Raw genomic sequence first — 21,867 nt, forward strand, 5'->3', positions numbered from 1 at the left:
CTCTCTGGGTATTAGCCCTGGGTTTGCGAAGGAGAAGGGAGAGTAGAACCTGGGAAGGATCTGTGTGAGGGGATACTGGGAGGAGAAGGGAGCTGAGGTTGAGATATACAGCAATAAATTTAAAAAAATTAAAAAAGCAAAAGAAACTTCCTTGACCATAGCAGCCTGGTTTCCAGCAGCAATGCAGATCAGAGACATCAGCATGATCTCCAAAGGCAGTCTGGAACATGGACATCAAAGTGCTTCGTGTGTGTGTGTGTGTGTGTGTGTGTGTGTGTGTGTGTGAGAGAGAGAGAGAGAGAGAGAGAGAGAGAGAGAGAGAGAACACAGATTTAGTCTGTTGCTATGTCCTGTAATGTTAAATACTAACCCTGGTTGCCCTCAGAGATGAGAGAATTTGTATACTAAGTAATGCTATGTGATCTTGCTCCTTAATTTAAAACTACTGATTGAATAAAGATGCTGACAAACTATACCTGGGGAGAAGAGAGGTAGGTAAGGTTCCAGTTCTGAGGCATGGGGTCTGAGGCAGGACTATGAGGAGAAAGAGAAGATAGAGAGAAAAGATGCCTTGGAGTAGCTGAGTCATGAAAACCTAACCATGAGGGCTCACCAATTGGAGTTAAGACTGGCTCAGGAAGAACATGGCATATTACAACTCATGGTTATTGAGAGTGAAGTACATACTAATACCATAGAAGGTAGATATCTGCCCAGCTCTAGTGCTTTAAAGGCTTATAATAAATACAAAATTTGTATGTCTTTTATCTGGGAACCGAATGATCAAAGGTGGGGTGGAAACCCCTGATTGAGATGAAATATTTATTATAAAAATCAACCAAGCTTCTGTACCAGCATAGATCACTGACCTCAGCATGACCCCTGCCTGCCTCAAGGATTTATGGACATTAACATTGCCCTCCAGAACAGTATGGACTCCAACCTGGCTTCTAGCAGCAGCGCAGGTCACTGAACCTAACACTTCTTTATGTACCTCTTTGAAAAGAATATTTTTTTCACTCAAAATGTACAACATAAGTGAGTGACAGTAAATTTCTAAGCTGGAGCTAGCCTTTATGGGCACCATAGAATTCCTTATTTTTAAAGATCTTTCTGAACTGTGGCTCCCTGGATCAGCCCCTCTTCCTCACTTATCTTGTGTGTGTCCCATTTATATCAGTATACCTCGGCTTCTAGTTACTCTGCTTACATCCCTTAGAGTTTTACACAGCAGCCTTAGAATTTCCAGGGCCTCACCTATTCCTTATGCTGATGAATCTCACCAGTTCTCTAGATCCCCTGATAGTAGGAACAGAACTGATACTTCATATGCTAAAAATTCAGTTCATTTTTCCTTGAAAATCTCATCCTCTTCATCTGTTTCAATGTTAAGAAATATCATCAAATATCTAGATACGTAAGCTTCACTTGGCTCACTTTCAGCCTTTTCAGAAACAGTTCTTAAAACTCATCAAACCTATCAAATGGACAAATAAAGACTGAGGTTTTCATAGTCATCTCCTCCATAATTATTAATCAAAAGTTAATGTATACTAGTTAATATTCCATCACTATAACAAAGTACATGGCATAATAAAAATACAAATAAAAGGGTGGTGTCTTAGTTAGGGTCTTACTGCTCTGAAGAGACACCATGACTGAGGCAACTCTTATAAAGGACAACATTTAATTGGAGCTGGCTTACAGGTTCAGAGGCTCAGTCCATTATCATCTAGGAGGGAGCATGGCAGCATCCAGGTAGGCATGGGTTTGGGAGGGTGAGAGTGCCACCTCTTGTTCTGAAGGCAGCAAGAAGACTGACTTCCAGGAAGGTAGGAGGAGAGTCTTAAAGCCCACACTCACAATGACACAACATTCCAACAAGGCCACGACTACTCTAACAAGGGTACAACTCCTAATAGTGTCACTCTCTGGGCAAAGCACTTCCAAACCATCATAGTTTGAGCTCACAGTTTTGAAGTTTCAAATTCATAAGTGATTGGATCCTTTGCTTTATGTCTATCATGAAGCAATACAGCATGAAGCTCACACCAGAACAAAACTGACCACTGAATTACCAGAGAACGAAGAGAGAAAGTAATGACCTTAAAGTTTTCCACTAGACCCCAGCTCTTAAAGATCCACCATCTCAAAATAGCACCTCACTGAGAACCACGTATTTCACATATGGTTCTTTGTAATACAGGCAACACCCAAACTACAGCACTACTATTTCATCCTTTTATCCTTAGGCGTTTGGTTGGAACTGCCTGATTGTTTCCCTGGTCACTCTTAAGCTATTGACTGTCACTAAGTTTCTGATTGTGCTCATCAGTAAGCTAATGACTTTATCTACCTCTTCCTTATTCGGCTCACTCTTATTTTCCTTTCCTACACTTATCCTTCTCGTTGAAGTTGTGCTGACAATTGTAAAAGATGGCTCACATGATGTCATTTTCTTGCTTCCAACACCAAATTGACTTCCAGTTCCACAATCTACTGAGCAAGAAATGAAATAAGCCATGACATTCTATCTATTAGACTATCAATAATTGAAAAGGCAAATAATAACAAGTTAGCAAAATGCTATTTAAATTAATATATACCCTCAAGAGAATGTAAATTGGCACTCCATTTTGGAAAGTAGTATACCTTTCCAAGAAATATATAATTACTAATTTAATAGTCCTATTTTGGATACAAAAACAAAAGGAATTATAATTAGCATATTAAAGAATATCTATACACCTCTCTATATTTAAGCACTATTCATAATAGCCAAGATGTGGGAACAATATATGTTTTTATCAACAGATTAATAAACATGAGCTATGCATGTATATATGCATTTATGTATGTATAATATGGCCTTTGAAATTCATGATAATATGGGTGGCTTTGGGTAACATGTTAATTGGAGTACATTATGTTAAGGAAAATAGGCCAGACACTGAGAGACAAATTATATTCTTACATTCAGAAGATAAAAGAATGACTTGAATCAGCCTAATTGAAACTTTTTGAAATGTATGTAGTAACTCTGAACATCACACTGAACACTCTGAGTATGCATAGGTGTCAAATAAATGAATTAAATAAAAGCCTTTCCCAGTGTTACCTCTGTTGACTTCCTTTATCTAGCCCTCTGTAATCTAGTCACTACAAGTTTTAAATATACCTGAAAATTCTCTTCTGCCCCTTCTTCACACATGCAAACCCATTGGTCCAGGTGCTACATGTAGGTGTGCAGTTCTAATACCATGCAGGTAGGAATTATTGGGCTTTGGTTTCAGTCACTCAAAGAGAAACTGTCAATAGGAAGCTTGTTACTCATTCCATTGATTTACTCACCCTTGACATCTCATCCATGCAACCATTCATTGTCTATGCCCCAAGTCACATGATACATTTACAATTTACATACAGTACATTAGACCCTTTCAGGGCATGTTTCTGTAGCAAACCACAGGTTGTCTGAGAGAATAATTATTCAGTAAGTGTAAACATTTTACTTTCTTTAGTCTTGCGTTCTCTGGACATATATTATTTGGAATAGGAAGCTCATAGCCTCATTGTTGCTGCTGTTATAGTTGAAACATACTGAGATAGAAAAGAATCTGTCACTAGCTTCTCTGACACATAGTACTTTCTTGTGACATAGAAACAGAAACCAACCATTTGGGTTTTTCATCTTAAATCAAAGATATCAAATTTATATTATACTTAGGGAATTTTTTCAAATCTGGCAATCTCAGACTTATTTTCTTAGTGTACTGCTTGTCTTCCTTTCTAACTCATGTGGAATTATAAAGGAATCTAAATGAGGCTCCATCAGGAACAATTTGCCAGATGTTATTTTATTCTGCAAGCTCTCTGTTCACTAATGTGTGGGCTTGCTGTTGGGGAAATTAATGCATTTCCTTTCTGCTTTGAGTTAAATATATGTTCTCTATGAGCTATAGTATAGATGCCTTTCTATTTAGCTGCTCAAAAATTTCTGGAGAAGGTCTACCAACTCTGCAGAGAAGTTGTATTTCTATCCCTGTGAGGATTGGATCAGTCCCCCTCAAGGGCATTGGATGGGGAAAACTTGTAGCTAGAATCATAGAACGACATATTTGAAATCCCATTATTAAACTTCCTCCTTCTCCTCCTATTCTTCCCTCTCCTCTCCTCCTCCTTTGCCAAAACTATGTCTTAAGATTCAAAATTTCAGAGTTGTCAATTCATAGAAAGAAAGAAATGGACAGATGCTCAGACAGAAAACTAAGAAAGTTTTAATTTCAGAAGAGCTATCACATACAACCTAAGTAGATCTACAATGTGTTAAAATCTATGTCTTCTAAAATATTAATTCATACATAAAGCTAAAATTATTACAGTCATAAGAAAAACCTCTTCAGCTGGTTCTAGGACTCCAAAATTTTTGTCACTACGGAAAGAAAAAAAGGAATGTCAAGTAATAAAATTTCATAGTCAGTCAAATACCTCCAGAAATGAATCTCAAACCTAGTTTTTTCTATATTTAGCAATTAGATAAGAGAAAGAAATATAACAACTTCTATCTTAGTAATTCTTCAAGCTAAGTTGTTATTTTATAATGATAAACTGGTTACTTTAGAAAGTAAATGTCAGTCTGTTTTTTTGTGTGTGTGTGTGTGTGTGTGTGTGTGTGTGTGTGTGTGTTTTGTTTTGTTTTTTTATTCAGGGACGTCCTAAAAATAGTAAGAATATATTTTAACTAATCAAAAAAAAAAGTTGTGATACATTCCTCTCTATATAGCTTTGTAGAGTACTTTCAAATGACCTTTTATTTGTCTTTGTTTAAGGCAAGAATTCACCTTGATAACAAGCTAGCCTCAAACAAAAACAATATATCAAGCTTGCTTTGTACCAGGCACCATACTAAGCCATAAAATTGCAAAAGGTAATTAAACAGAGGCAGTTCTCTTTCCATGGATCTTAAAGTAGGGCGAACAGATACAAATAAAATAGCTATACAAAATCTTCTCTGCTAAGCAGTGTACTGGTGAACAATGTGACTCTTAGAACTGAAGACCTCAGACAATTCAGTAAGCATCCAAAAACAAATGGTTGTTTATTGGCAGTAATTTAATCATAGGAAACAGTCAGAAGTGACCATCATTATTCAAGAAACAGAGAAAGCATCAAGACTGTGGTATAGTGAGGCGTGAAGAAACAATAAACAATGAGAATGTGGAGGCTGGGAGGAGTCTTGTCCCCCACAACCATTTTAGCTACTTGAAGTAGTTCTGAGTCCTTCTCCTAATCACAATGGAAAACTTTGAAAATATAATAGTAAATCTGTACAAATGAACACATAACTGACAAACAGGTTGGAATGCTATATTTGAATCCATACTTTCCCTAGGGAGCTGAAGCATATGATCAAAATAAGTTCTTTATAAAAACATTATTGAAGTAATATGTGAGCAAATATCAAATTCCAACACCTGTGAGAATCACAGAAGTTTAATGTAAGAGGGTCAGTGAAATGCACAGAACTGTTACTTTCCCGAAGCCAAAGGAGAAGCAAGGGATGAGTATTTGTGGACTCTTCATGACAGGTCTGCATGGACAAAGGACAAGAACTTTTAAAATATAGAGAATTCAGACTTAAATAGCTGGACTTTATTTCAAAACAACTCAGTTCCCTATACTACCTTCTGATTTCAACACTTAAACCACTTGGTTAGAAGTTGTAAGTCTCAGACAAAGTTTGGAGCTGAGACGAAAGGATGGGCCATCTAGTGATTGCCGTATCCAGGGATCCATCCCATAATCAGCTTCCAAACACTGACACCATTGCATACACTAGCAAGATTTTGCTGAAAGAACCCAGATATAGCTGTCTCTTGTGAGACTATGCCGGGGCCTAGCAAACACATAAGTGGATGCTCACAGTCAGCTATTGGATGGATCACAGGGCCCCCAATGGAGGAGCTAGAGAAAGTACCCAAGGAGCTAAAGGGGTCTGCAACCCTATAGGTGGAACAACATTATGAACTAACCAGTACTCCAGAGCTCTTGACTCTAGCTGTATATGTATCAGAAGGTGGCCTAGTCGGCCATCATTGGAAAGAGAGGCCCATTGGTCTTGCAAACTTTATATGCCCCAGTATAGGGGAACGCCAGGGCCAAGAAGTGGGAGTGGGTGGGTGGGGGAGCGTGTGGGGGACTTTTGGGATAGCATTGGAAATGTAAATGAAATAAATACTTAATTAAAAAAAAGAAGTTGTAAGTCATTGTGTGATTCACTATTAAATGAACATAGAGAAATAACATCATAGGGCACTTTCAGTTTAAACATCATTGGCATGAATACTACCCTGATCTCAGCTACCTGCCCTACCCATCAGAATTGTGTGTCCCCAGTTACTTCATCATACCACAAGCCAACTCCATTTGGTTGTTTTAAGTTAGCCCTGTCTATAACAGCAAGATCGTATGCATGGAAGACTATAGTCAGGGTGTCAGCTGTGCATAATTGTTATATCTTTATAGAACTCTATCCCAGAATCATGCCTTGTAAACCTTTGCTTTAATACTTCTAAGCTGCAAAGGTGTAAATCACAAACTGGTACAACCACTATGGAAAGCAATCTGGAGGTTCCTCAAAAAATTGAAGATAGATCTACCTGAAAACCCAGCTATATCACTCTTGGAAATATACCCAAAAGATGCCCCATCATGCCACAGGCACACATGTTCCACTATGTTCATAGCAGCCTTATTTGTGAGATCCAGGAGCTAGAAACAACCTAGATGTCCCACAACAGAGGAATGGATGCAGCAAATGTGATTCATTTACACAATGGAATACTACTCAGCTATTAACAACGAGTTTTTTAAGCAAATGGATGGAACTAGAAAATATCATCCTGAGTGAGGTAACTCAGACCCAAAAATACGAACATGGTATATACACACTAATAAGTGGATATTAGCCAAAAAAAAAAAAATGTACAAAATACCCAAGATACAGTCCACAGAACTCAAAAATGTCAACAAGCTGAAGGGCCCTAGTGAGGATGCCTCAGTCCCACTTGGGAGAGAGAAGGAAGCAATCATAGGTAGAGATGGACAGAGGGACCTGGGAGAGAAAGTGGATGGAGTTGGGGAGACATGGACTCAGAGGGGAGCCAGATCTGGAATTGAGTGAGGGGAAAGGACTGAAGCCCTGAGGACCAGCAGGAAGAATGGAAACAGGCAACCTCAGAAAATACCAGGTTGGCGGGGAGGCCCTCCAGAATGCACCAGAGACCTGAGAGGTGAGATACTTTCAGGACTCAAAGGGAGGACCCTTAGATGAAATTCCAGACAGTAGGGAGAGGGAACTTATAGAGCCCACCTCCAGCAGGAAGGCAGGACATTAAGTGAGGGATGGGGTTGCCATCCCACAGTCACATCTCTGACCCATAATTGTTCCTGTCTGAAAGAATTACAGGGATGGAAATGGAGAGGAACCTGAGGAAAAGAAGGTCCAGCAACAGGCCCAAAGTGGAATTCAGCTCAAGGGGAGGTCCCAAGGCCTGACACTATTACTGAGGCTATAGAGAGCTCACAAAAAGGAATCTATCATGACTGCCCTCCAAAAATCCCAACAAACAGCTGAAAGAGTCAGATACAGATATTTACACCCAACCAATGGACAGAAGCAGCTGGCCCCTGTTTTTGAATTAGGGAAGGCAGAAAGAAGCTGAGGAGAAGGGCTATTCTGTAGGAGGACCAGCAGTTTCAATTAATCTGGACCCCCGAGATCTCTCAAACCCTGGACCACCAAACAGACAGCGTACACCAGCTGATATGAGGCCCCTAACACACATACAGTAGAGGACTTCCAGGTCTGTGTTCATTCAGAGATGATGCACCTAACCCTCAAGAGACTGGAGGCCCCAGGGAGTTTAGAGTTCAGGTGGGAAGGGGTTGGTGAAATCCACATGGAGACAAGGGGGTGGGGAGGAGGTACTGGATGTGGGGCAGACAGAGGGTGGATGGGGGGATAAAATATGGAGTGTTAAAAATTAATAAAAATAAGATCTTATTCACGTAATAAATCATTCTGCAATGGTCAAAAAACCAAAAACCAAACAATAAAACCAAGAAAAAAAAATCTTTGCTTAAAGTCTCTAAATGGAGAGATACAACTTCACATATTTAAAGCTGAACAATTTTCTAAAAACTTCTTTGTCCTTAGTATTCTTTCTTTGTGACTGCTATCACTATTAACCTAATTTCTTAGAGCAATGGTCATTAGCAGTTGTTTTGTGAACAAACTGTGTTCAAAGCATCACTATAACTTAATGGTTCTCTTTCAGATGCTCCTACAACAATCTCCATGTATGTTCCTTCTCCTAAACCAAGCATGGCTACAATGGTAGCATTGCTGGCTGTCTACTTTTATTCTTGCCCTGTTGGTTAAGTCTTTAACATATATACCACACATAGAGAAATCTGCAATCTCTGTGACTGTACTTGATGTTCAATCCTTGTCCTGCTCAAGATACAGTTTGGTAACCTTACCATGACATGCAAAACAGTACATGATTGCTTCCCGTAAGTGTTTGCAGCTATTTCCATGTCGCTTGACAAATTCCTCTTTCTGGTATTTGATGCTCAGATATCAGAACTATTCCCCAAGTCAAAAGATAAGAAAATTCCCATTCTGCATGGGCACTTTCATCTTTTTTCCATATCAAGAAAGTCACTAAGGCTTTTGTATATCAATTAAGTATTTGTTCAAATGCACATGCTAGAATGAGTTTTCCAGTGATGGCCTTGATTAAAATAAGTTACAACCATTAATATATATAAAACTCTGTCTCGCTCTCTAACTCTCTCTCTCTCTTTCTCTCTCTGTCTCTCTCTTTCTCTCTCTCTCATTTTGGGAAATTTTATTTCCATATTCTTTGTATGGTAAGCATCAGAGTCAGAAACTTTGTCCTGCTCATCACTAGAATTCCCAGGACTGAAGTAGGCCTGCCTCATCTGCGTTAGTTATAATAATATTTGAATGAATGAGCAAGTGAATGAATGAATGGATGGATGGATGAATAAAAATTATGGAAATTTCACCCTTGATTTCCATTCTTTTCTTTAGAATGAGACTCTTTTCTCATTCGCAGCAAACCTGACTTGATTGGCTGTGATGGACTTACCCCTCCTGAATGGTTACAACAGATCCAACCTGTATAAAATGAAAATAAAATAAACAATTAGATGTAATGGCATTGGGGTTAACTGCATCTTCCTGTCAAGGACACTGGAAATTAGATATGCTGCTACAGGGCATGAACCTCTATACAATAACAGTTGCAGATTCAAAGCTTTGGCTCTGCAGTGTTTGGCAGTTTCTATGGGAACAATATGATTCTGTTCTGTTTATAAGCTTAAAATACATGGTGGCAGGAAAGTGCTGCTGTAACAAACCACATGTGGATGATTCAAAAGATGGAAGCCCATAAAAATTAATGATCAGAGAAGAATGTGGGCTAGTAAATCAATGGCCACATTATTAAAAACAGAGGAAATGTAATTGGCCACATATAGTCACAGTCTATGGAGGCACGGGGCTCGAGGCACTGAGCTCTTTAAGCCAGTTATGTACATACACTCACACAGAGCAACATGCAGAGGGAGTATTATGTTGCAACAGCCTGACAGAAAGGAACTCTATCCTCTAGTAATACTTTTCTTGACATCTAATTAGCAATTATGAAAACGACTTAACAGTGAGAACAAGTAACTCAAGTAAAACCACCCTCATAAATTAGTGCTGTCGGATCCACTTGTAAGCAAAGGGGGCTTTGGAAAGAACAGACTCCAGGTAACAACGGAAACGCAGCACCCCAGCGCTCCACATCTTCCCTTAATTGCCTCAGCTTCTTGAGGCAGAAAAACGAAAGCTTATTCTTTTAACAGGCCACTAAAGAATTCAAAAAAGAAAATCATCTGTACCTACAGAAGTACCTTAATAAAAATGTAAGTTTTCTTGATGAAGGCACCAAGCTTCAAGATCTAAGTGTGATCCTGTAGCATACACAGTGAAAGGAGTGTGTGTTTCCTCAAGTTACTACAATTTTCTTAAAGTTGTGTTCTGCTCACAGCCCAGAGCACCCCCCAAATGCTACTGTAAATCTTTTACCAAACTCACTGACTGGCCTATGAAAGTCTTGCCACTTTTTCTAAAACTTATCAATATGCCAGACATAAGATAGAGTTGAATTGAAATTTTTTTTGAGTTTTTTTTTTTTTCTCCTAAAATTTGACTTTACATAGGTGGATTTTCCATTTCATTTCGGTGAGATGGTTTTAATTTGCATGGCTGCTGTCCATCAAATACTTACAGTAGGCACTGAATAGCCTTTCCTGGCATCTAGCTTCCCTCTTCTGTTGATGCTACCTGATTCTTTAAGTAGCCTGGTAGATAAAGTTGATTACCCTCCACCCCCACCCCCCCCCCCGCCACCCACCGATTTACAGGTTCAGTTCCTTAGGAATATTAGATGAAGTTTACTTCTAAGGGATTTATTTCTAAATTATGTGTATGTGTGTGAATATGAGCACAAATGTGCAAGGGCCCTTGGAAGCCAAAGGTGTTGGATCCCCCAAAGCTGATATTGTAGATGACTGTGACCTTGATAATTGAGATTTTGTGCTCTAGAATAGCTGTACATGTTCTTAACCATTGAGCTATCTCTCATTTCTCTACATTTTTGTTTGTTTGTTGTTTGTTAGTTTTTGAGACTAGGTCTTACTATGAAGTTCTGACTGGCCTGGAACTCTCTGTGTGGAACAAGTCAGACTCTGACTAGTTCAACTTACCTCTGCCTCCTGAGTGCTCAGATTAAAGATGTGCTCTAGGACACTGCCTTGCCTTGTTACTCATACTATCCCAAATGCCCTGGGTAGGGACACCATTGACAGTGAAGCTTTGGCATCAAATTTGGAAAATGTTACCTTGTCTACAGAATGGAGAAAAAAAAAACTTAAATTCAAGAGGGTCAATCTGCTTTCTTATTGTATCTATCTATATCTTAGCAGGTTTTATCATTTCTACTGTCCCTTCTATTAGGATTACTATGGTAGTCTTCTAAGTTCTTATCCTTTGGTGAGTCTTGAACCATGCTTGTTCCCAGGCAGTGATACCTATGTATAGTTTATACTAAATTATGCTTCTACTCTCACCTCCTTTGTTGCTTGATTTCACTCTATGTAAAAGTCAAATTTCTACAGCTACCTACAAAAAATTTCTTAAAATATTTTCCATAATTATGGCTACCATCTTTTCTATTCTTACCCTCTTCCTGGTAGCTCTCTGGATTCAGTGTTTATTCTCTTTTTCTAACTTATTCTGGTTCAGCCACATCTACCACTTAGCTAATTATTACAATTGCCAAACACCCTTCCCATTCAGGTGTTTGTTTTGCATTGTTATGGGATGTTATTTCTAAAAGAGCCACATAGCTGCCTCTCATTGTTCCTTCTTTTCTTGTCTGTATAACTTCCAGCCACTTTTCCCCCTTAAATCAATGTACCTGTGACAGACAACTTCCCATATTGTCCCCATGATTTCTGTCCCTGTTATTTATAGCCCTGTATAATCTCTTCCTCCAAGTGTGGGGGTACTGTGAACCAGCTTAACACAAGGAATTTAAGACTCTTCTATCATAGTATATCAAAGGGGACTATCCAGCCATCAGATTCAGTTCTGAAACTTTCCCATTGTTGACTTTGAAAAAGCTAGATGTCATAAATGATGCAATACATTTAAAAAGTAGTTCTGCTGACAACCTGAGGACACTGGACAAAGATTCTTTCAATGTATGATCTAGATGAGATTGCAACCTTGATGCTCACAGAAATTGCAATCTAAGCAACTTGAACTGGAGAGTCAATGAGCCAGTAATACTTTGCATTTGATACATATATATTTTTTTTATTCTTAAAGTTTGTGATCATTCATTATACAGTATACAAAAGCAATATTGCATCTCTATAACACATTTTCCTTGATATATACTTTCTCTATATGCTGCATAACCTTTTTAAATTGGTTATTTAATTTATTTACATTTCAAATGTTGTCCCCCTTCATATTCCATCCCCCTCTTCTTTGCTCCCCCACCCACCCAGCACTCCCCCCTACTGCTTTAGCATCCCCTATGATGGGGTATCAAGCCTTCATAGGACTGAGGACTTCCCCTCCCATTGATGCCAGATAGGGCAATCATCTGCTTCATATATAGCTGGAGCCATAGACCCATCCACGTATACTCTTTGGTTGGTGGCTTAGGCCCTGGGAGCTCTTGGGGGAAGCAGGGTCCAGTTAGTTGATACTGTTGTTCCTTCCTATAGGGTTGCAATCCCCTTTAACTCCTTCAGTCCTTCCCATAATTCTTCTGTTGGGGTCCTGGGCTCATTCTGATGTTGGCTGTGAATATGATTCTGTATTGGTCAGGTGCCAGCAGAGCCTCTTAGAGGACAGCCATACCAGGCTCCTGGCAACAAACACTTCTTGGCATCAAAAATACTGTCCGGGTTTGATGTCTGCAGAGATGGGATGGATCCTAAGGTAGGGCAGTCACTGGATGGCCTTCAGTCCCTGCTCCATTTTTTTGTTCCTGTTTCCTTTAGACAGAAACAATTCTGGGTTAAAAATACTGAGCTATGTCTATCTACAGGAGGTGTCTCTTCAGGTTCTGCCTCCCCTCTGTTGTGTTTTTCGGCTAATGTCATCCCTGTTGGGTACTGAAAACCTCTCGTTTCCCTGGCATCTGGGACTTCCCACACTGCTACATATTTCTATTCATTTTCCCGACCCTCTAGATTTCTCTCCTGTCTCTTCCCATACCTGATACTGCCACCCCCTTTTGCCTCCCCCAACTCTCTTCCTCCCAGAACCCTCACTCCCCCTACCTCCCATGATTATTTTGTTCCCCCTTTTAAGTAGGATTGAAGCATCCACACTTTGGTCATCCTTCTTGTTAAACTTCATATGGGTATGTATAGTGGGTATTCTGAGCTTTTGGGCTAATATCACTTATCCATGAGTACATACCGTGTGTATCCTTTTGGGTTTGGGTTACCTTACTCAGGATAATTTTTAGTTCCATCTATTTGCCTGCAACATTATGAAGTCATTGTTTTTAATAGCTGAGTAGTAATCCACTGTGAAAAGGCACCACATTTTCTATATCCATTTTTCTGTTGAGGGACATCAGGGTTGTTTCCACTTCCTGGATATTATAAATAAGACTGCTATGAATATAATGTAAGATGTGTCCTTGTTAAATGTTGAAGCATCTTTTAGGTATATACCTAGTAGAAGTATAGCTGGATCTTCAGGTAGAACTATTTCCAGTTTTCTGGGGAATGCCCATGTTGTCTTCCAAAGTGGTTTTACCAGCTTACAATCCCACCAGCAATGGAGAGGTATTCCTCTTTTCTATATTCTTGCTAGCATCTGCTGTCACCTGAGTTTTTGATCTTAGCCATACTGATTGGTGGGAGCTGGAAACTCAGGTCCCTTTTGATTTGCATTTCCCTGATGACTAAGGATGATGAACATTTCTTTAGGTGCTTCTCGATCATTCAATATTCCATACTTGAATTTCTTCCTTAACTCTGTATTCCACTTTTTAATAAAGTTACTGGGTTCTCTCGAGTCTAACTTTTTGAGTTCTTTGTATATATTGGATATTAGCCCTCTATCTGATGTAAGGTTGGTAAAGATCTTATCCCAATCTGCAGGTTGCCATTTTGTCCTATTGACAGTGTCTTTTGCCTACAGAAGCTTTTCAATTTTATGAATCAATATTTGTCAATTTTTTATCTTAGAGCCTGAGCCATTGATGCTCAGTTCAGGAAATTTTCTCCTGTGTGGTATAGCCTCTTTCGCACATTCTCTTCTATTAGATTCGGTGTATCTCATTGTATGTGGAGGCCTTGATCCACGTGGACTTGAGCTTTGTACAAAGAGATAAGAATAGAGCAATTTGCATTCTTCTCCATGATGACTGCCAGTCCATTTAACCAGCACCATTTGTTGAAAATGCTGTCTTTTCCCCACTGGATAACGTTTGCTTCTTTGCAAAGATCAAGTGAACATAGTGTATGGATTTATTTCTGGGTTTTCAATTCTATTCCATTTATCTTCCTGTCTGTCTCTGTACCAATACCATGCAGTTTTTATCATTTTTGCTCTTAAGTACAGCTGCAGATCAGGGATGATAATTTCCCCCAGAGGTTCCCTTATTGTTGAGAATTGTTTTTACTATCCTGGATTTTTTTGTTATTCCAGACGAATTTGAGAATTACTCTTTCTATCTCTGTGAAGAGTTAATCTGGAATTTTGATGGGGGATTCCATGGAATCTGTAGATTGCTTTCAGTAAGATAGCCAGTTTTACTATGTTAATCCTGCCAATCCATGAGCATGAGAGATATTTACATCTTCTGAGGTCTTCTTTGGATTTTTAATTCAGAGACTTGAAGTTCTTGTCATACAAATCTTTCACTTGCTTGGTTAGAGTCACACCAAGATAGTTTATATTATTTGTGACTTGTGAAGTGTATTGTTTCCCTAATTTCTTTCTCAGCCCTTTATCCTTTGTATAGAGGGATGCTTCTAATTTGTTTGAGTTAATTTTATATCCAGCCATTTTGCTGAAATTATCAACTGTAGGAGTTCTCTGATAGAATTTTGGGGGTCGCTTATGTATACTATCATATCATCTGCAAATAGTGATAGCTTGAATTCCTCCTTTCCAATTTATATTCCTTTGACCTCTTTTTGTAGTCTAATTGTACACTGGCTTGAAACTTTGAGTACTATATTGAAAAGGGAGAGTGGACAGCCTTGCCTTGTCCTTGATTGTAGTGAGATTGCTTTAAGTTTCTCTCCATTTAATTTGATATTGGTTATTGGTTTGCAGAATATTGCTTTTATTATGTTTAAGTATGGACTTGAATTACTAATCTCTCCAATACTTTTAAAATGAAGGGGTGTTTTGTCAAATGATTTTTCAGCATCTAAGGAAATGATAATGTGGTGTTTTTCTTTGGAATTTTTATATAGTGCTGATTGGTTTTCATATATTGAACCATCCCTGCATCCCTGGGATGAAGCCTGCTTGATCATGGTGAATGATTATTTTTATATGTTCTTGGATTTGGTTTGAGAGAATTATATTGAGTATTTTTGCATCAATATTCATAAGGGAAACTGGTCTGGGGTTCTCTTTCTTTGTTGGGTCTTTGTTTAGGTATCAGTGTAACTGTGGCTTTAGAGAATGAATTATGTAGTATTCCTTCTGCTTCTATTTTGTGGAATAGTTTAAGAAGTATTGGTATTAGTTTTCTTTGAAGCTCTGATAGAATTCTGCACTAAATAATCTGGCTCTGGGATTCTTTTTTGCAGGGGGTGGGGGGCTTTTAATGACTTTCATTTCCTTAGGGGTTATGGGACTGCTTGTGTGGTTTATTTGATCCTAATTTAACTTTGGTTAACTACGATATCTGTCTAGAAAAAAAAAATCATCCATTTCATCTGGATGTGCCAGTTTTGTTGAGTAAAGTCTTTTGTGGTAGGATCAAACTTTTTTTTTTAATTTCCTCAGCTTCTGCTGTTATGTCTCACTTTTCAGTTTTTGATCTTGTTAACATGGATTCTGTCTCTGTGCCTTCTAGTTTGTTTGGATAAGGATTTATCTATCTTTTTGATTTTTCTCAAAGAACCAGGTCCTAGTTTTCTTGAGTCTTTGTTTCTTCTTGGTTGATTTCAGCCCTGAATTGATTTTCTGCTGTCTACTCCTCTTGGGTTTATTTGCTTCTTTTTGTTCTAGAGCTTTCAGAAGTGCTATTAAGCTGCTAGTGTGTGCTTTCTCCAATTTCCTTACAAAGGCATTCAGTGCTATGAATTTTTCCTCTTGGCCCTGTTTTGAGAGTGTCCTACACATTTGTGTATGTTTTGTTTCCATTTTTCCTAAATTCTAAAAAGTCTTTAATTTCTTTCATTATTTCTCTCCTGACCAAGTTATCATTGAATAAAGAATTGTTTAGCCTTCCACGAATATGTGGGTTTTCTGTTGTTTTTGCTGTTATTGAAGACCATCCTTAGTCTATGGTGGTCTGATAGAATGTATGGGATTAAATCAATCTTCTTGTATCTGTTGAAGCTTGTTTTGTGTCTGACTATATGGTCAATTTTGGAGAAGGTACCATGAGGTGCTGAGAAGAAGGTATACTCTTTTGTTTTAGGGGGAAGTGTTTGGTAGATATCAGTTAAAACCATTTGGTTGGTAACTTCTGTAGTTTCATTATATCTCTGCTTAGTTTCTGTTTCCATGATCTGTCCATTGGTGGGGTGTTGAAGTCTCCCACTAATATTGTGTGAGGTGCAATGCAAGTTTTGAGTTTTAGTAAACTTTCTTTTATGAATGTGGGTACGCTTTCCATTTGGGGCTTAGATGTTCAGAATTGAGACTTTCTCTTGGTGGATTTTTCCTTTGATGAATATGAAGTGTCCTTCCCCATAACACTTGATAACTTTTGGTTCAACGTCTATTTTATTGGATAGTTGAATGGCAACTGCCACTTGTTTCTTGAGACCATTTGCTTAGAAGACATTTTTTTCATCCTTTTATTCTGAGGTAGTGTATGTCTTTGTTATTGGGATGTGTTTCTTGTATGCAGCAAAATGCTGGATCCTGCTTTTGTATCCAGTATGTTAGCTTATGTCTTTTTATTGGGGTACTGAGTCTTTTGAAATTGAGAGGTAGTAAAGACAGAGGATTGTTAGTTGCTGTTATGTTCGTTGTTGTAGGTGGTATAATGTGATCCTCTCCTTCTGGTTTTGTTATGAGATGGTTAATTTCTTGGTTTTTCTTTGGTGTAGATACCCTCCTTGTGTTGGAATTTTTGTCCTAGAATACTCTGTAGGTCTAGACTGGTAGATAGATATTGTTTATATTTAGTTTTGTTTTGGAATATTTTGGTTTCTCCATCTATGATGATTGAGAACTTCTTTGGATATAGTAGACTTGGCTGACATTTTTGCTCTTTTAGAGTCTGTATGACCTCTGCCCAGGCTCTTCAGGGGTTGTCAAAGCTTCTGGAGGTCAAACTGTCTCTGAGTATGGGCTGGTGGGGACTGGAGCACAAGAGCTGTTCCTGGGCACAGTTGCAAACCGGAAGCACATCATAACCTTTTAATATACTATAACCCGTTTCTTTATTTGATAGACTTTCCACATGGAATGTTACACTGGAAGTTCAGAGTATTATTTTTGTTTCCATGATTAGAAAAATGCCAGGTACATATAAGACATTCAATAGTTCTTTTAAAATGGTGATATCTACCATAGTTTAAAACTTAATTTTAGAATTTAATTAATATCATTTGATACACACACACACACACACACACACACACACACACACGTGTGCAAGCACAAAGATTCCATATATCATCCTGAGTTCAAAGATTTGTTTCACACAAATTCATACTGAGTTGAGCTTTTCCCTATCAATCAGTAGCCAAAGTCTGATGTAAATGAAACTCTAACTTCTGTTTAATACAAAATACACGAAACTACTCTATGCTTGCAATAAAGGACTCAGTAAGAGAACATTCACACAGAAACTATTTTACAGTACAAATATACAGAATCATCTTTATATATTGTTCAAATTAAGGCTAGGTAGATGCTTATCTCTAGAGGTTAATGTAATTATATCTCTGCTAGATGCCATGGTTGTTAAGACATGCAAGTTCATTTCTTCTCTGAGATTGGTTTTTGACAAAAAAAAAAAAAATGCACTAATGTTTTTATTGAAACAACTGAAAAAGAGTACTTCTGTTTTCAACCAGAGGAATTAACAGTTGATTTGAAGACCCAAGTACATGCTGGGTGGGAAAGGATGCCCACTGCAGGTTCAGAAGGCAGAGACTGTGGATCTCCAGACAAATCTGGCAAATAATACTAGCCTTATCAGTGAGCTCCAAGCTTAGCTGAGAAATCCTGATCAAAGAATAGAATGAAAGAGTAATAGAAGATTATTCCTGGCATTAACCTCAGATATATGTATTTCTGGATATTTTCAAAAAACTATGCATACACATACATACATAACACATGCAAAAATTATGTAAAGGAAAGAATAATAAACTTCATTTTCATTATTAATGACTAAGGAAACTTAGATGTTATAGCAAAGATATTCATGTTCACATTTAATATTTTCATACCGTGTTGTATCTGTACTTTTTTTCTCTCCTAAAAAGCTAATTAGCTAGTATATAATTATATCTCATCCCTCATTGTTCTAAACATGGAAAAGACCATTGTAAAGGAAGTTACAGGAGCATTATAGCAAAAACAAAATAATGAGATTGTGTTCTTTGTATTCCCAGAATATTGATACTGAACTTTGTTGTTGAGTATATCATGGAGCATAGCCAATGGAACAGTCAATGTGCTTGCAGTTATCAATAGACCACAGTTTCAGTATAGAAGCTTGTTTGTTAAATATGGATGCAAAATGACAACCTTCAAGAGTATGGCCATATAGTGGTTTGAATTGTAATGTCCTCCATAGGCTTAGCTGTTTGTATAGTTAGCTCCCAGTTGTTAGAGTTAGGATAGGTTTATGAGGTTCAGCCTTACTGGAGGAAGAATGTTACTAGGGGTGGTCAATATTTTAAATCCTCCACCCATTCAGTTTGCTATCCCTGCTTCCTGTATGTATGCATACACGCATGCATGTATAAGGGAGTACACATGAATGTAGAGTTGATTCCCTGCTTCTAACACTGTGTCCCGGGGCTTGCCGTTTGCACATTGAGACACTTCACTAGTCCTGCTGATATGTGTTGTTTAAACCTTACAAAAACTTAGTAGTCATTTTAAAATCAGTCTTAGATTCACACAGAAACTGGGTAGAAGAATTTTTAATTTTTATAACCCTCCTGGTGCCACTCATAGGTAGCCTCTTCCTTGTATACAATGGAACCAACAGGACATTTGTTTCGAATGCTGAACATACAATGGCACACCATGATGAGGCCAGGCTTAGTGCACACCAGGGCATACTCAGTGTTGCAAATGCAGTCTTGAACAACTGCACAGAGATTTGTACTCACCATTTAGGAACACACAGAATTGTCACAGTTCCCTGAAAGCTATCTTTGCTCTCCCCTCTCATCCCTCCCTCCCAACTGCTGAAACTATTGATAGATTATTTACCTTGCACTCTTTCCTAAAATACGAATTATGTTATGCTATAGAACTGAGCTTTTTTATCTTTACAATGAACATTTAAGGTTCCCACATTCTTTTTATGTCTTGAACTTTCATTCTGTAGCACTGTCCAGATGTACCATGGTTTTCTTCTCAATTCACTTACTAGAAGACATCTTGTTTTCTTGCAAGTTCTGGCTACTATGAATGAAGAAGCTTCTAAATATATCTGCTTGCAAGTCTTTGTACAGACAGAAGCTTCTAAGTCCTTGGGAGAAATTCCACAGGGTCCAATTAATGGTTCATTCTGTAAGTTTAGTTTTCTATGAAACTTCTGAACCTTCATCCCACATTGCCACACCCCTCTGAAGGAAGAAATAAAACTTGTTGATTCACAGCTTAGCCTCCAGGACTTTCACTGTTAGGGACTCTGGCATCTAAGAGACAGGTAGTGGCAGCTCCCTGTTGTCTACATTTGTATCAATTGGCTTTATAGCAGTATCGTTTTATATACTTACTTGATGTGTATCTTGATGAAGTCCTCTTTTTAAAAGGTATGATTGTTAACCTGCCAAGAATATCTTTCAGTGGCTGCTTTTGCCATATGATTGCCCCATGTCCCACCACTTTTAGCCAAGAAGAGGAATGCCCTGTCAAACTCCCAGGAACTCAGAGCCAAAACACATGGCAGGACAAGGATGCAAAGCCTGAAACAGGTATCCATGTTAAGGAGAATATTAAGGAGAATATTAAGTGGGTAATATTTAAAAAAATGTTTTTGGATTAATGCTGAAACAACCACAGACAGTAAAGAATTAAAGCCCAGTAACAGAAAAGAAGAGCATTAGAGGTGAAAAATGCTTAGCTCTAGAAAATATGAGACTATGGTTTCATTTTGCTTGTTACTACTGCTTTTCATACACAACTTTAACCACACAGAGATATATTCAACCAGTGATCTAACTCTGGAAACCTTCTTTTTCTGTTTTGAACTTAAACTCTGAGTTTTCTTAGTAGATTTTTTTTCTTCCAGTGGAAAAAAACTTAATGAGTTTATGCTCCATCCTCTTCTCCTACACATGCAGAGACACCATGGAACCATGGAATTTGTAGAATTAGCTGCCTGGCTTGGCTGTCCCATGCTCTCAGATTTCTCTGACAACCCATCATATACATACATATATATATAAAGTTACCATCAGTTCTCATAGTTCATTCTAGGTAATCCAGATGATCATTTCTTCTCTAAGATACTGACCCGGTTCCTAGGTCAGGTGACATACCTATGATGGTATCAATTGGAAGGTAGGAGTATTATGACTCTGAGGTCAGAATGGTTTATATGACAAGATTCTATCTCAAGAGACAAAAAAATAAAAGGCTGTCAATTGTATCCCTTCAAATCAATTGCTTTTTGTATGACATCCCGTTGATTTTTCTACTCAAAACTCCTGATGTCCTTTATTTCTGTGATCTACTTGGTTATATTGGAGGCATTTTAGTGATTTTTTTCATTGATGTGGTCAAATATCTGAATGGAAAAAATGTAAAGGACAAAGGGTTTACTTTGCCCACAGTTCAGTTTATCTAATCCATTATGTTAGGGGGGCAGTGTAGCAGTACCACCCTTAACTTGGTGGCAGGTTGCTGTTTGCTTCTCTGGGCAAATCAAAAAGCAAAAAATGAGTAATGTCAGCACTCAATTTATATTCTTTCTTTTCATTTTTACTACTCTCTGGGACCCTGACTAATGGCAGGATACTGCCCATATTCAGGGTGAATCATTCCCGCATAATTAATCGTCCTTGAAAATACCTTCACAGATATATTAAAAATACCTTCACAGATATATTGAAGGTGTGATTCAATAATTCCCTATAAATCTCTTAGTCCAATCAAGTTCACAATCAAAATGTACCATCATCAGTCCACTCCTATTCAAACTAACACCCAAAATACATCAACACCACTTTTAAAGCATAATATTTGACCTCTTGTTCTCAAAGGCATACAATCATCTCACAGTATAAAATGCATTTAGTTCATCTCCAAGAGTGCTCTAAGCTTCAATGGACAAAAGTCTAAGTTGATTCAAAGTCTTTTCTAAGACTGAAGGTAATACCTGAAATGTGAGTCCCTCTATCAAAAACTAGTTATGTACTTCCAATTTGCTATGGCACAGGCAAAACTGTGCCTAACTCCTACAAGGGGGTATAAGGGCATACCAAAGAATGATCAGGCCAGAGTGAGACTAAAGATCAGCAAAGAAAACATGATACCTTCAAGCTCCATGGCAGTAATCTTGAGGCATGATAGGCCTGTATTCCAGCTGGCTTGGGGAATCGTGCACCTCCAGCTCTGTTGCTTATAAAATACATGGGTTCTCTCTTGAAGCTGCTCCACCCAGTATGGTCAATGTCCTTGGCAAATGACCCCACATTTCTGGACTCTGCAAAATGTTCAGGTCTTCATTAAAACTTAAACTTCAACTGAATATAGCCCACTCATGACCTTCATATGGGATGTACAAGGTTTCCATATATTACCTGGTTTCAGTAGTTTTCCAGATCCTTGATATAAAGCTTCTCACTCCAATGGTCTTCAGA

General features: G+C 38.2%; 1 long non-coding RNA gene across 1 annotated transcript in view; it reads right to left on the minus strand.

Annotated features, from left to right (window-relative positions):
- The window catches only part of 1700010I02Rik (RIKEN cDNA 1700010I02 gene), a 29,585-nt gene extending 9,052 nt beyond the window's left edge, over positions 1-20,533 (minus strand). The window contains exons 1-3 of the long non-coding RNA NR_040587.1: positions 20,458-20,533; positions 10,846-10,985; positions 9,180-9,208 (exon numbers count right to left, since the gene is read on the minus strand). This is a non-coding gene — a long non-coding RNA (RIKEN cDNA 1700010I02 gene). The remainder of the gene's footprint in view (positions 1-9,179; positions 9,209-10,845; positions 10,986-20,457) is intronic.
- Positions 20,534-21,867: the final 1,334 nt, after the last annotated feature.

Source organism: Mus musculus, chromosome 3 (genome assembly GCF_000001635.26).
Source record: "Mus musculus strain C57BL/6J chromosome 3, GRCm38.p6 C57BL/6J".
In the NCBI taxonomy this organism is placed as follows: domain Eukaryota; kingdom Metazoa; phylum Chordata; class Mammalia; order Rodentia; family Muridae; genus Mus; species Mus musculus.